Below are 14,560 nucleotides of genomic sequence, written 5' to 3' on the forward strand. Positions count from 1 at the left end.
TGCTCTCCTTTCCATTCTCCCTGGGTCGGTTGCATCACAGAAGAAAAGTCTTCTCCGTTTTTTTTATGTCCTCAGCGAGACAGCTCATACCTTCATTTTGGAAAACGACTGTCACTCCCCCCTTGTCATGGTGGGTCTCAATCATGAACGATACCATGAGAATGGAGGAGATGCTGGCCCTTGACAATGACACCTTTGATAAATTCAAGATGCTGTGGTCTATTTGGCTCCGCTTCTCCGCCTCTGATACTCTCACCAATATGTTACCACTCCCGATACGATCATCCTAACTTGTGACCCTACTGCTGGGCTGGTCGAGGCATATCCCCCCAGAGCCCCCCCCCCACTGTCCTGTTAACCCTACCCCGCCAATGTTTACACAGCAGCCATTATGCTCTTCCCCCACTGTTTCCTGCCCTTTTCTGCTCTATCTTCTTTCCTTTCCTCTTTTTCCCTTTCCACGACCTCCTTTGGGTCGTTCCCCCTTCTCTTTCTCTTTTTTATTTACTTTGAATTTTCCATATGTTACCTGACCGGAAACAATGACACCCTCTTGACTGGAGTCGTCTTTTGCTCCTAAGGATGATCGATGACGTTCATTATTTCTTATAAGACATCAGGAGTTATGCTATGGGCGATAGCCATTGGGCTGACTCAAGTTACATGTTTGCTCACGGTTGTCACTTTTATGTAACATTGATTATTGTTTCCTTTTGTATTTTTTGTGTATTGTTTATTACGCTACCAATAAATATATTTTCAACTCTAAAGCCCAATGGTGACCTACTTCAGTGTAAAGTGGGTTACAAGGCATGGTGGGTGTAATGCAAGATAAACAGGTGGGCGCCAGACACTTTTTGAATGCAAAGAGATTTAGGCCCCTTTTACACTGGGGCGGGAGCCGCGGTGGCGGTATAGCGCCGCTAAAAATAGCAGCACTATACCGTCGGATTTGCCGCGGGATTCGGTCACTAGCGGGGCGGTGTTAACCCCGCTAGCGGCCGATAAAGGGTTAATACCGCCCGCAGAGGCGCATTGCGGGCAGTATTGCCACGGTTTCCCATTGTTTTAAATGGGAAGGAGCAGTATACATACCGCTCCTCTCACCGCTCCAAAGATGCTGCTGACAGGAGATTTTTTTTTCTCTCCTGCCAGCGCATCGCCTCAGTGTGAAAGCCCTCCGGCTTTCACATTGAGGTTGCTGGGCAGGAGTTTTTCAGGCGGTATAGCAGCGCTATTTTTAGCGCTGTACCGCCTGAAAAACTCCTCAGTGTGAAAGGGGTCTTATTGTCTCTTAAACAGAACTGTGGGAGAGAGGATTAGGGCCAGGACACCCTTAGGTAGATGCAATGTTAATTGGCAAACTCCGAGACTTACATAGGTAGACAGCTATACAGATGAAGGCCTCCAGCCGGATACCACTTCTGTAATAGATAGGACCGCGGTCTCCTATGACAACAATCTTACATAGTTACATAATTAGTCAGGTTGAAAAAAAGACACAAGTCCATCCAGTTCAACCACAAAAAAATAAACAAACAAAATAAAAAAACATAGTACAATCCCATACACCCAACTCCATACCCACAGCTGATCCAGAGGAAGGCAAAAAAACCCAGCAGAGCATGATACAATTTGCTACAGCAGGGGAAAAAATTAGAGGCAATCAGATTTACCCCAGATCAACTCTACCTACAAATTTTAGTACTCAGTTATATTATGTACATTTCGCAAAGTATCCAGGCCTTTCTTAACCACTTCCAGACCTGCGCACGACGATGTACGTCCTATTTTTAAAGATTGATATCTCGGTAACGGCAGCAGCTGCTGTCACAATCGAGGTATCAATCTTTAGTGTGCGCGGTCTGGAATCCGATAATGGCGGTCTCCGCGGCGGATTCACCGCGAGATCGCCGTTATCGGTGGCGGGAAAGGGGCCCCCCCCTCCCGCCGCTCTCCCGCGCCCTCCGCCGCTTACCGGAGCCGTCGGTAGCGGCAGAGGCGATCGGATGCTGTCGGCTGGTGAGCGGGGACGAGACTGAAGGAAAAATCTCCTTCGCCCGTCCCCATAGCTCGGCTGGGCGGAAGTGACGTCAAAACGTCAGTCCCGCCCAGCCTCTTAAAGAGACACATTTTTTTTTTGGTCATTTGAAAAAATAAAATTTTTTTTTTTTTTTTTTTTTTTTGCATTTAAGCCCAAATATGAGATCTGAGGTCTTTTTGACCCCAGATCTCATATTTAAGAGGACCTGTCATGCTTTTTTCTATTACAAGGGATGTTTACATTCCTTGTAATAGGAATAAAAGTGATCAAATTTTTTATTTATTTTTTTTTCAGTGTAAAAAATAATAAAATAAATAAAAATAAATAAGAAATCCAAAAAAAATTTTTTTAAAGCGCCCCGTCCCGACGAGCTCGCGCGCAGAAGCGAACGCATACGCGAGTAGCGCCCGCATATGAAAACGGTGTTCAAATCACACAAGTGAGGTATTGCCGTGATCGTTAGAGCGAGAGCAATAATTCTAGCCCTAGAGCTACTCTGTAGCTCAAAAAATGCAATCTCTAGAATTTTTTAAACATCGCCTATCGAGATTTTTAAGGGTAAAAGTTTGACGCCATGCCACGAGCGGGCGCAATTTTTAAGTGTGACATGTTGGGCATCATTTTACTCGGCGTAACATTATCTTTCAAAATATATAAAAAAATTGGGCCAAATTTATTGTTGTCTTATTTTTTAATTCAAAAAAGTGAATTTTTTCCAAAAAAAGTGCGCTTGTAAGACCGCTGCGCAAATACGGTGTGACAAAAAGTATTGGAATGACCGCTATTTTATTCTCTAGGGTGTTAGAAAAAAAATATATATAATGTTTGGGGGTTTTAAGTAATTTTCTAGCAGAAAAAACTGTTTTAGTCTTGCAAACACCGAATCTGAAAAACACCTAAGGTCTGGAAGTGGTTAAAGCAATCTACTGAGCTAATCTTGTAGCTGTTACTAACAGTAAAGGTATTCAATGATCTGAAACACAAACAGTTCTCTTTACCCCACACTCACTCACTGTGGGTCTTCACTCAACAAGCTCCCAGTCTCTCTCACTAGACTTCAGATCCACTAGCCACTGGATCCCCTGAGCTTTTTCACTGTACTACTTGGTATCTTCCTCAAGCATCACCCCCGCTTCACTGCTGGGTCCCTGGCTTGGCACTCACAGATACTCCTCAAGCTTCACCCCCGCTGACACGTTGGGTCCCTGGTTTGGCACTCCACAAGCATCACCTCTGCTGTTCCACTTGGTCCCTGATAAGGATGAGCCGAACACCCCCCTGTTCGGTTCGCATCAGAACTTGCGAACACCAAATGTTCGTGTGAACTTTAGAACCCTGTTAAAGTCTATGGGACTCGAATCTAAAGTGTTAATTTTAAAGGCTAATATGCAATTTATTGTCCTAAAAAGTGTTTGGGGACCTGGGTCCTGTCTCAGGAAACATGTATCAATGCAAAAAAAAGTTTTAAAAACGGCCATTTTTTCAGGAGCAGTGAATTTAATAATGCTAAAAGTGAAACAATAAAAGTGTAATATTACTTTAAATTTCGTACCTAGGGGGGGTGTAAAGTCAGCATGTGAAAAAGCGCATGTTTCCCGTACATAGAACTGTCCCTGCACAAAGTGTCATTTCTAAAAGAAAAAAAGGCATTTAAAACCGGCTTTGCGGCTCTAATGAATTGTCGGCTCTGGCAATTCAGAGATGATTCATTCATAAAAAATAAAAATAAAAAAGCTGGGGGTCCCCCAAATTCCATTAACAGGCCCTTCAGGTCTGATATGGATATTAAGGGGAACCCCGCCGTCAATTTTAAAAAAAAATGACGTGGGGTTCCCCCCAAATATCCATACCAGACCCTTCAGGTCTGGTGTGGATTTTAAGGGGAACTCCACCCCAAATTTAAAAAAAAAATGGCGTGGAGTTCCCCCAAAAATCCACACCAGACCCTTATCTGAGCACGTTAACCTGGCCGGCCACAGAAAAGAGGGGGGGACAGAGTGCGGCCCCCCCCCTCTCCTGAACCGCACCAGGCCACATGCCCTCAACATGGGGAGGATGTCCCCATGTTGATGGGGACAAGGGCCTCATCCCCACAACCCTTGCCCGGTGGTTGTGGAGGTCTGCGGGCGGGGGGCTTATCAGAATCTGGAAGACCCCTTTAACAAAGGGGACCCCCAGATCCTGGCCCCCCCCTATGTGAATTGGTAATGGGGTACACTGTACCTCTACCATTTCGCAAAGGAAGTGTAAATAGTTAAAAAAAACACACACCGTAGAAAAAAATCCTTTATTAATAAAAAAAAAAATCCAGCGATGTGAATCCACTCTCGGCCCGGCCCCCCGCTCCAACGTTGTCTTCTATCCAGCGACGGAAGATCTCTCCAGCGACGGGTAATCAGCGGTCAGGTCCAGCGATGAGAAGATCCATCCGTCCAGAGCGCAGCAGGCGAGCTCCACTCTCCGCTGGACACAGCCCAGCAGAATGACGCGCTGGAGCTGTGACATTTCTTATATAGGGGAAGCGGCCACCCATCACGTGACCCCGCCCCCAATCTGACGCACCCTCGTACGTCGCTGGGAAAGCCCGGTCTTTCCAGGACAATAAATTGCATATTAGCCTTTAAAATTAACACTTTAGATTTCTCCCATAGACTTTAACAGGGTGTTACGCGGCTTTTCGAATTTGCCGCGAACACCCCTAATTGTTCGTTGTTCGCCGAACAGGCAATGTTCGAGTCGAACATGAGTTCAACTCGAACTCAAAGCTCATCCATAGTCCCTGACTTGGTATGATGCTTTCCCACTTCTTCACTATCCCACGTTGGCGAGAAGTCTGTTCTGGTACTGGTCTTAGCTTACTCACAATGGTCTCCGGTGGCAAGGTGGATGGTCCTTTTGTGGCGACAGCTTCCCCTCTCCCTCCGGCCACTACTGGTTCCCCGGCCCGGCAGAATCGTCACTTCTGGTTGGACTACAAGCCTGCAGTCCCAACTCTCCACTACCTCTGGATAGGATCTCAGATAGCCTAGCAGCCAGATGTCCTCGGGATAGGCTTTAGGTTTCTGGCCTAGCAGCAATAACGACACACATCCACCCAGACAGCCGTCCAGGTGGCAGAGAACCCCGATCACCTGACTCCACCCAAAAAAATAGGTTCTCCCAGCAGGCCAAGGGACCCAAGAAAATCCCTGCCCATTGGCTGAGACACCCCATTCATTCCTAATCTGTCCTTGCAATGCCCTCGTCTTATCTAATGTCACCAGATACCTGGCTATCTAGTGACAGAAGAGAGAAGTGCAGCAATTCCAGAATTAGGGTGAAATTAATTGACCTCCTATCAATTGGCAAAAGGCAACTATCGCTTGGCAAATACATGTAATAGCAATTCCACAAGTGTGCACAATTTTAAAGCGTGACATGTTAGGTATCTATTTACTCGTAACATCATCTTTCATAGTATACAAAAAAATCTGGCTAACTTTAGTGTTTTTTATTATTATGTATGCGCAAATACTGTGTGACATAAAAAGTTGCAACAAAAACCATGTTTGGGGGTTAGGGGTTAATTACCATAAGTAAGTAATATACAAATAATTATTATATAATATTTTTAAGGCAATTTACTATATTTTCAAAATCTGTACTCAAACCAGTAATTTCACAGTAAATGGATATATAATAAATTATTATGTTATGACATATCGCATAATAATATATGATAGCTTGATTAAACAGTACCTTTTTTTTTTTCACATTCTCCCTCTTAACTATGTGAGAAAAACATGGGATTGTGGGTAAATCTTGTACCCATAAACTCATGCTTTTTCATTCTAGTTAAGAGAGCTGGGCTGGAAGGGAGTAAAAGACACATTCCCCCTTCTATGACACTGCAATGAGAGGCGTGCCTCCTCTGCAGCATTTTTTTTGGACAGCTGGGGCCAATGGTACTTTAGCATTGGTCCAAGGCTCCAAGCTGTCCATTGAGCACAAGCAGCCCTATATCTCCGGAACCATAGGTCTCAGGAGTCCCAAATGTTGACCAGTGGTGGGGTAGGACCCCAGGTCGCTGAGCTACAACCCTCAAAGCTGAGTCATATTTTTTATTTTGGTTCATGGCAGGTGAGGCTCTGCCCCACTTGCCTCCCCAGACTGCACGTCCCTGGAGGTGTATGTACCCCCCAGATTCCTGTGGGAAGTGACAGTGATGGGCCAAACTATCTGTGTACATAAGGCCTTACAGTAGCTCTATGAGGATAAACATGCATATCTCTATAGGCCGAAACTAATCATATTTTTCAACACTTCCTCTCTGCAGACAATGAAAAGAGTGCTTCTAATGTATCAGCAACTAAATGTGAGTCTCTGAATGTCATTACCCAGCTCTCTGCTTTGTATTTCATATGTTTATGCCTCTTGTTTATTCATGTTGTATGTACAGAACCTCGTATGTTTGTAGTATGTGTCACCGATTATCACATTGCTGTGACATCATTCTTTATCCCCGTGAAATAAACATTACCTGTTTATTAAACTACAGTCATATTTTATTTCACGTGTTGCCTTATCACTACCTTGAATAGCTTATTTTTCTGCTCATTAAAACTCACATTTATTGCCAACCTGAAAGGTGTTTTAAGGAGAAAAAAACTCCATATGATATTCCTGATCAAATAGTCAAAATACCATAAAAATCCTTTATTTATTTGTTACAGGTACTTCATTTAGGCAGCATTTTATCCTTGTCTCAAGAAGCTTACAATCTAATTTGCCTAAGACCACTTTCACACTGAGGCGCTTTTCAGGCGCTTTCACGCTACAAAAAGTGCCTAAAAAGCTCACGAAATGAGCTCCATTAAAATCCATGAATGCTTTCACACTGGGGCAGTGTGCTGGCAGGGCTCTGAAAAATTCCCCTCTCCATTGAAATTAATGGAAAGCTCTTCAAAAGCGTCTGAAAATCTCTTCAAAAGCGCTCACTGTTTTTACTGGCAGTTTAGAAGTGCCTCAGTGTGAAAGTGGCCTAACTCACATTCATACATATACAAGGGACAATTTAGACAGAAGCCAATTAACCTACCATTGGATTTTGGGAGAAATCCGGAATACCCAGAGGAAATCCATGCAGGTACAGGGAGAACATGCAAACTCCAGAACGTTGGTACCATGGTTGGGATTCAAACTAATGACCCCAGTGCTGCTAGGTGGAAGTGCTAATCACTGTGTTGAAATATTGTGTGTACAGTACATTTTAGTTTTTTGTGATGTGTGTAGCATTGTTTTTAGTAAACTAAACAACATTTTCACATGTCAAAATGTTGCACCTTTGTGATGTGAGGCCTTTACAATTTTCATGTGAAGGAGCAAAAATGTTTATCAATGACTGCCAAAGGGTCACTCACTCCACCCAGATCTGTAATATCCCTTATAGGTAGAGACTGGTGGGCTGGAATCTTATCTCTCTTGGGGTCTCCAACAGTGACATCTCTTCCTCTGAGCTCACAGCTTCATTTCCCTTCCCGTAGTGTCTGAGAGCAACATGAACACTCTATGTGCAGACATATAAATAGGATCCTACATTGAGAATGAGATCCACCTATTAGATACATCAGGTGTGAGGACCTGTCTACCTAGGTCACCATATAAGGGATCAGTAATATGACATCTTCCCATATCTAATACTTTAATGGTCACAGCATATACTTTCATTTTATAACATCAGAATTGTAATTACATTACAACTGTTATTCTTGATAATCCAGTATAAGCTTATTCAAAAAAAAATCACCTTTCATGTTGGGAGTTCTGCCTGTCTGCGGGCAATCTCTTTGCACAACTTCCTGGATTCCCTGCGTGCTTTGCAGCTTCTCCTCTGCTGTTTACTTTCCATTTCTAAGGACCACATATCCCATAGTACCGTGCTGCCTGCAAGAAGTGATTCCTGTACTGACTCCGCCTCTTGAAACTCCTCCTCTCAGCACCTCTGTAGTACAGAAGGCAGGAACTGTGAAACGTGTGACACAGCAGTCCCTACTCACAGGGCATAGTGACTATGTGTGACAATAACATTTATTTTAAGATCTGAGAAAACCAAGTTTGTTTTCTTCATATCAGACACAAACTGTGGAGCCCCTCACCATGTGTAGGTGAAGTACTAAGGCAATACATATACACCCACCACAATCCGGCCACCCAGGACCTCACAAAAAACACAAAGGAGAGGTACTGTATATCAAGCTCATCCACTATAGTCAAGAGCCGGACGGGGATGGAATTAATAAATAGTAGTGGATTCTCTATTCATGTGTCACACACACCATCACCGGGGGAAAATTATCTAGTCAATTACCCTCCCGGAGTGTTCCTTTGAATTAAATGAAGGCAAATAACAAAAAATAGAAACAGAGGGTTTTCCAAAAAAGAAATTCTTCAGTGAGGAACAACTGGTGGGACTATAATTAATTTATTGAATGTCCGCAAGTAAACAGTTTTACAAAAATACAAAATTTGAGTAGAAACACACCCACCTTCGCTACATTAATTTAGACACTCGTCTAAAATAATGACACAGGTGGCCACCACAACAGGCATACACATCACACAGGTCTTCTCCTATGAATACTCTTTTTCGTTATGGTCTAAAGCCCTATATTAGTGTATATAGAGGATTTCCTCATTAGTTGGATGGTTGAGGCTAGTCTTGGCATTGAGAGTTCATTGTTGGGCTCCAAAAAATACACCATTCAGTCACAAAGATGTATCCACACCGTATCGGGGCAACACATTAGTAATATACGCTGTTCACAAACTATAACCAGATAAAGCATGCTTTGCTTGGTCTTATGAAAGTCTTATCTACAAGCAGTTAGAAACAGTTGGAAGCAAAGTGACTGTTTGAGGAAACAGGCGGCTAGGTACAGGTATACATCCCCTCAGTACTTGTGGGGGTAAATACAGCTTACCGCTAGACATCTTAAGTCACAGCCCGTTGCACAGGCATTCAAAACAAGTGTTCATTCAAGTAGAAAGCAATTCAAAACCATTCTATATGTTAGCGATGCTTTAGCATATACTGTTTTTTGTCTGTTTCAGGAGAGCAATGTCCGTACATGTAAACCTTCTTTGTAGACAGTGCAGCATGGTAAGGTGTGAACCAGCGTGATGTGTAGCGTCTTCCCAAGGCCGTGCGCTGTGCGGGAATGGAGCCGGTAAAAAGGAGAGTAGATGGGATGGTTAGCTATGTGGGTGGTACATGTATGTCCTCACCACAGTAAGCGTGATAGAATGATGCTTACGCGTTTTGCTTGTTCCCAAGCTTCATCAGAGCATGCGCAGTACACCTCCATGAGTCCTTTTATACCCTAAGGGCCCTTTCACACGGGGAGGATCAGTAATGATCCGCCTCCGTGTGTCCACTTTGCTCAGCGGGGATGCTCCGTATATCCCCGCTGAGCCGTCGGATGACAGGGCGGTCCCCGCACACTGTGCAGGGACCGCCCTGTCTTTTCCCCGCTCTCCCCTATGGGGGGGATCGGATGAACAGGGACCATGTGTCCATGTTCATCCAATCCGCAGATGGAAGAAAAAATAGGACATTCTTCCATCTGCAAAATCAGATCTTTGCGGAGGCGTGTGATTACGGGTGTCAGCGGATGTTTATCCGCACGTCTGAAAGGGGCCTAAGTGTTTGGTTGTCAATTAGGCAAGATTATAGGCTCACAGGGTCATTTATATCAGATAACACGCTTAGTAATCGTATAGTGCACATAGGAAGAAGGCGATCCATGGTGCAAGGTGCATCATCCGTTCTGTCTGGAATATTTTTGACCTGGTCCCATTGTGCACCATACTTTGTGATTAAGCGTATTGGGGCTTGTTGTTGAATCCTCGGATTCACCGACCTCTTCTTATCCAGGAGTTCTTTCCTATCAGTTTTGAAGGGCCCTCCTTTTCGCCTTGCGTATACATCCATGGGAGTAACCCCTTTCACGAAACCTACCATACAATTCTTGGGCTTCCACCCTGAAGTCATCCTCACTTGAGCAGTTCCTCCTAGTTCGGAGGAACTACCCAATAGGGATCCCATGTATCAATGATCTTGGATGGTGGCTAGTGGCAAATAGTAGGGTGTTTGCAGCTGTTTCCTTCCTGAATGTTTTTGTAGACAGCCTATTGTTGTCTGCATAGATTGTCAAATCAAGGAAGGAAAGGGTTTTTGGATCCCAGGAGAAGATGAGACTAATATTTCTTTTGTTGGAATTTAGTTCATCAATGAAGGCAAAAAGGTCCAGGGGTGTCCCCCCCAAATCATGATCACGTCATCAATGTACCTTAGCCACAGGCGATAGTGGCTGAGGTACATTGATGAGGCGTACACGACCTCATCCTCCCATAGTCCCAGGTGGAGACAGGCATAGGATGGGGCCCATGGGGCTCCCATCGAAGTACCCCTTATTTGCTGGTAGTTGACACCCAGGAATTGAAAACAGTTGTGTTCCAGCATAAACTCCTCACAGTATATATTGCAGTACTGGAAATATGGTGCAGCAAACATGAAAATGTTAAAGTTATATAAAATACTTTATGGTAAATATTACAATAACTAATAATATGAGCTCACATATTCCCTTTACATTGGGGACATTGGGTCCTGTTGGAGGAAAGGTGACAATCAAGGTGTCAGTTCAGAGGTTCTGGTCACTACAAAGACTTCTGTCATTTGCATAAAAGTACAACCAAAAAATTACATATTTTTTTTTTACAGGATGAAAAGTTCCTGAAGATCATCAACAAAGAGACTGAACATGCTGAGCCCGTTCTGCTTTGAATCTGTCAGCTTGTTTTAGCTTTTATTCTCTACTTTTAAGTGGACCTGTCTTCTAATGAATAATGAGCACTTTCTTCAGGAAGTTTGGATAGAAACATGTTTTTTAGATGTACGTGTTATATTTTTCTAAATAATTTTTAGCTTTCTGATAAAGAACCAACCCTTTTGATACAAATGTTGTATGGATAATGGTTTTTATTGGTGCCTGTTGCCCAATTACAACTATTCTATCTTACTTCCTGTTCTGTCTAAAGCCGCGTACACACGACCATTTTTAATGTCCTAGAAAAAACAACGTTTTTCTTGACAGGATTCTTGTCAAGCCTGCCTTGCATACACACGATCGTGAAAAAAAAATGCTCGAGCAAAGCGCGGTGACGTACGACGGCACTATAAAGGGGAAATTCCATTCAGATTGCACCACCCTTTGGGCTGCTTTTGCTGACTTTGTGTTAGTAAAAGTTTGGTGAGAGACAATTCGCGATTTTCAGTCTTTGTGCTTTTCAGTCTGTTACAGCATGACAAATGTGCTATCTCCATTACAAACGCTAGTTTTACCAGAACGAGTGGCACAGCAGATTACATTTAAGATTTGTATATCTGCCCATGAGTAGCCATACAAGGCCCTTCCTCAGTTAGCCAATCCCTGCAGGTTTGTTTCTTCAACATTTGGAGGCAGCCAATGGATATTCAAGTATGTTCGTGCTTGTACAGTTATCATCAATGCCCAGACTTGAGATTCTTGTGACAATCTGCCAAAATTCTCTACATTTCTAAAGATGTGCACTGGTCAGTTATACGTCACGTGTTGGTCTGATTCCTATTTCCATATACTTTTGATACCCAGATCCTGGGCTTTTTTTCAGGTGGAACTTGGTGGAACTCGGCTCCAACACCTCTGGCTCAGACCCTTTGGTGCCTTCTCACAACAATCACTTGTAAACACAAAAGTCTGGTTTCTGTGTTTACAAGTGACAGCTCTGCACTCTGCTCTGTGTGTAATGCAATCCTGATATTTAATGCCCCTTTAAGACCTTCCTACTGCTTCTAAAATGTGTGTGGGGGAGGGGTTGTGGTTGAGTTCCAGCACCTATTGTTTGAGGAAAAAAAAGCCCTGCCCAGATCCATGACCAACAGTCAAGCAGAACTGATGCAGATGAACTGTGAGCACCGAACTTTAGAAACATTGTTTAAAAGTCAAATCTAACCATCAAACGTGAAAAAGGCCCAGCCAGTATGAATTGTAGAATGCTGGCAAGGTGAAGACTCACCATAGAGCTGTGGCAAACTGGATGGGAGGGAAATGCCATGGACTGCAAAGGAGCTCAGGATCAACAGATCCCACCCCTTCCAGTGGAAAGGGGGCACTTTATTTAACTAACACATTATAGTATTCTGCTCATAATGACAGGTTCTCTTTAAAGCTTCAGCAGATATTATATGGTGTTGGTTTTGTTAACTATCACAGATCTTTATTACACAAGATTTATGCCATCAATCAAACTGCAATATTTTCTTCTGAGATGTGTTGTGTTTGTCCTTTTTATAGTGTCCACATTTATACTCTGTTTCCTTTTTTATTTGCTTTTATGTGATAAAGTATCTTCTGTATTACAAGGCAAAACTGCACTGAAGTAAACTTGGCAGACAGGGAATGTATGGAAATAAAAACAGCATGGATTGGACAATATTCTGTATGGTCAGGTCTGGTGCATGGGCAGGTTTCACCGAACACTGAGGCCCCGTACACACGAGGAGACATGTCCGATGAAAATGGTCCGCGGACCGTTTTCATCGGACATGTCTGCTGGGAGCTTTTGGTCTGATGTGTGTACACACCATCAGACCAAAATCCCCGTGGACAGAGAACGCGGTGATGTAGAAGACATCGACGTTCTCTAACACGAAAGTTCAATGCTTCCACGCATGCGTCGAATCAATTCGACGCATGCGCGGTGTAACAGGAGTGACTTTTGGGCACAGATTGAACCAGGAGATGGGGTGGCAAGTGAATCATAATTCATGTATTACATGAGATGGGACATTAATTCATGGTTGCAGGATGTCTTGAGATATCACAAGTTGTTGGCTTATTCAATGTGGGGACACATTCTTTTGAAAGGGGTTAATTGCATCTACTCCTAGACATTTCATTGTCCATTGTGTAAAGGTGTTAATTCAGGTCTGCTCCTAGACCTTTCCATCGTGTGATAGCATGGTTTAGAGCCTATTGATGCCCAGGTGTGACTACCTGTCTGTCGGAGACAGAACGTCTGTTTAAAGATGTGGATTGAAGGGAACTCATTGTGTGATGGTATTTTGTGTTAATTCTATTGATACAAGTATGTGATTGAAGCCCCATGGTGTGAAGGGGGGTGGAGATTTCAGTGTCCCTTTGATTACGGTCACCTGCTTGTAACTGCATAAAAAGCTGAGAAGAAACCATTAAAGCAGTCTTCATTTTGAAACCAGAAAGCACAGAGCTGTGTCTCGTCTTATTCTGGGAAATGGGATGGATCGGGTCCTGTTGGTTGGAGTGTCGATAAGCTGTCTTGGATGGAATATCGTGAACGGATTTAACCCCTGTCCCATTTGGGGTTCCGTTACACATGGGATTTCGGGCCGCTGGTTATACGTCATAACCAGCGGACATGTCCGATGAGTCGTACTAACCATCGGACATGTCCGACGGACATGTTTCCAGCGGACAAGTTTCTTGGCTTGCTAAGAAACTTTTGTCCGCTGGAAACCTGTCCGCTAGGCCGTACACACGGTCGGACATGTCCGCGGAAACTGGTCCGTGGACCAGTTTCAGCGGACATGTTCGGTCGTGTGTACGGGGCCTTGAGAGTGCAGGAGAAGAGTATAATAGCTGGTTCACACTGGGGCGACCTGGGATCCGACTTCAAATCGCCCCAAGTCGTGCGGTCGAGAAAATGAATGGAAGTGAATGGGAGACGTCTTAATGTACACTACTGAAGTCGCTCCGACTTCAGAAAAGGTTCCTGTACTACTTCAATCCGACTTCTAGGCAACTTGTACCCATTGATTTCAATGGAAGTTGCCTCAGAAGTCGGATCACAGTCTTAACTGAAGCAACAATACAGGAACAAAACATACATTTCTCAGGTAAACCCCTCCCTCCCACAGAGTTGATTGTTGTTTGATTGGCCACTGGAAAGCCTCCTGTCCTGGAGGCGACTTGAAGTTGCCTTGTAAGTTGCCTGATGATTCATACTCAAGTCGTGTCCAAGTTGCCCCCCAAAGTGGTGCTAGAAGTCGTGTTGCCCCTGTATGAATGGGCTCTAAATGTACATACAGGATAGATGGAAATGATTATACACGGAATGTGACTATAGGGGGGTATTTTCTGGGGGTGTGGATTGCAGAATCTAAGGTGGACCCCTAAATCTGTACAGATCCTGTAATCCATACAGCAACCGGCTTGGTGAGAGCAAGTTGCTTGGATAAGCTGAGAAATGTTTACAGAATATGTCCATCTGAATGTGATTAAAGGACAAGTTCACCTTTAAAAAAAATTATAAATGAACATATACAGATAAAAAGGTGAATGTATTTTTTTCTAAGGACAGAGCTCGGAGCTGGCTCCCGCGACGGGAGTCGTGGAGAGCGAATATCGCCGATGCCGAGCCGCTGGAATCTACAATATCGAGGTCACCTACTGTACATAG

At 43.8% G+C, this 14,560-nt stretch overlaps 2 protein-coding genes across 4 annotated transcripts in view; one reads left to right on the top strand and one right to left on the bottom strand.

The window, feature by feature from the left end:
• LOC120914291 (class I histocompatibility antigen, F10 alpha chain-like) overlaps positions 1–11,043 on the top strand; it is an 82,120-nt gene extending 71,077 nt beyond the window's left edge. For 2 of the 3 annotated variants that reach the window (XR_005743654.1, XR_005743652.1), the window contains one exon: positions 6,360–6,591. The gene's annotated coding sequence lies outside the window, so the exon portion shown is untranslated. Of the gene's footprint in view, positions 1–6,359; positions 6,592–10,805 lie in introns of those variants that run through there. The other variant, XR_005743653.1, reaches the window with a different exon arrangement.
• LOC120914292 (saoe class I histocompatibility antigen, A alpha chain-like) overlaps positions 1–14,560 on the bottom strand; it is a 583,050-nt gene that overhangs the window by 498,284 nt on the left and 70,206 nt on the right. The window lies entirely within an intron of this gene.

This window comes from Rana temporaria, chromosome 9, assembly GCF_905171775.1.
Source record: "Rana temporaria chromosome 9, aRanTem1.1, whole genome shotgun sequence".
Lineage (NCBI taxonomy): Eukaryota > Metazoa > Chordata > Amphibia > Anura > Ranidae > Rana > Rana temporaria.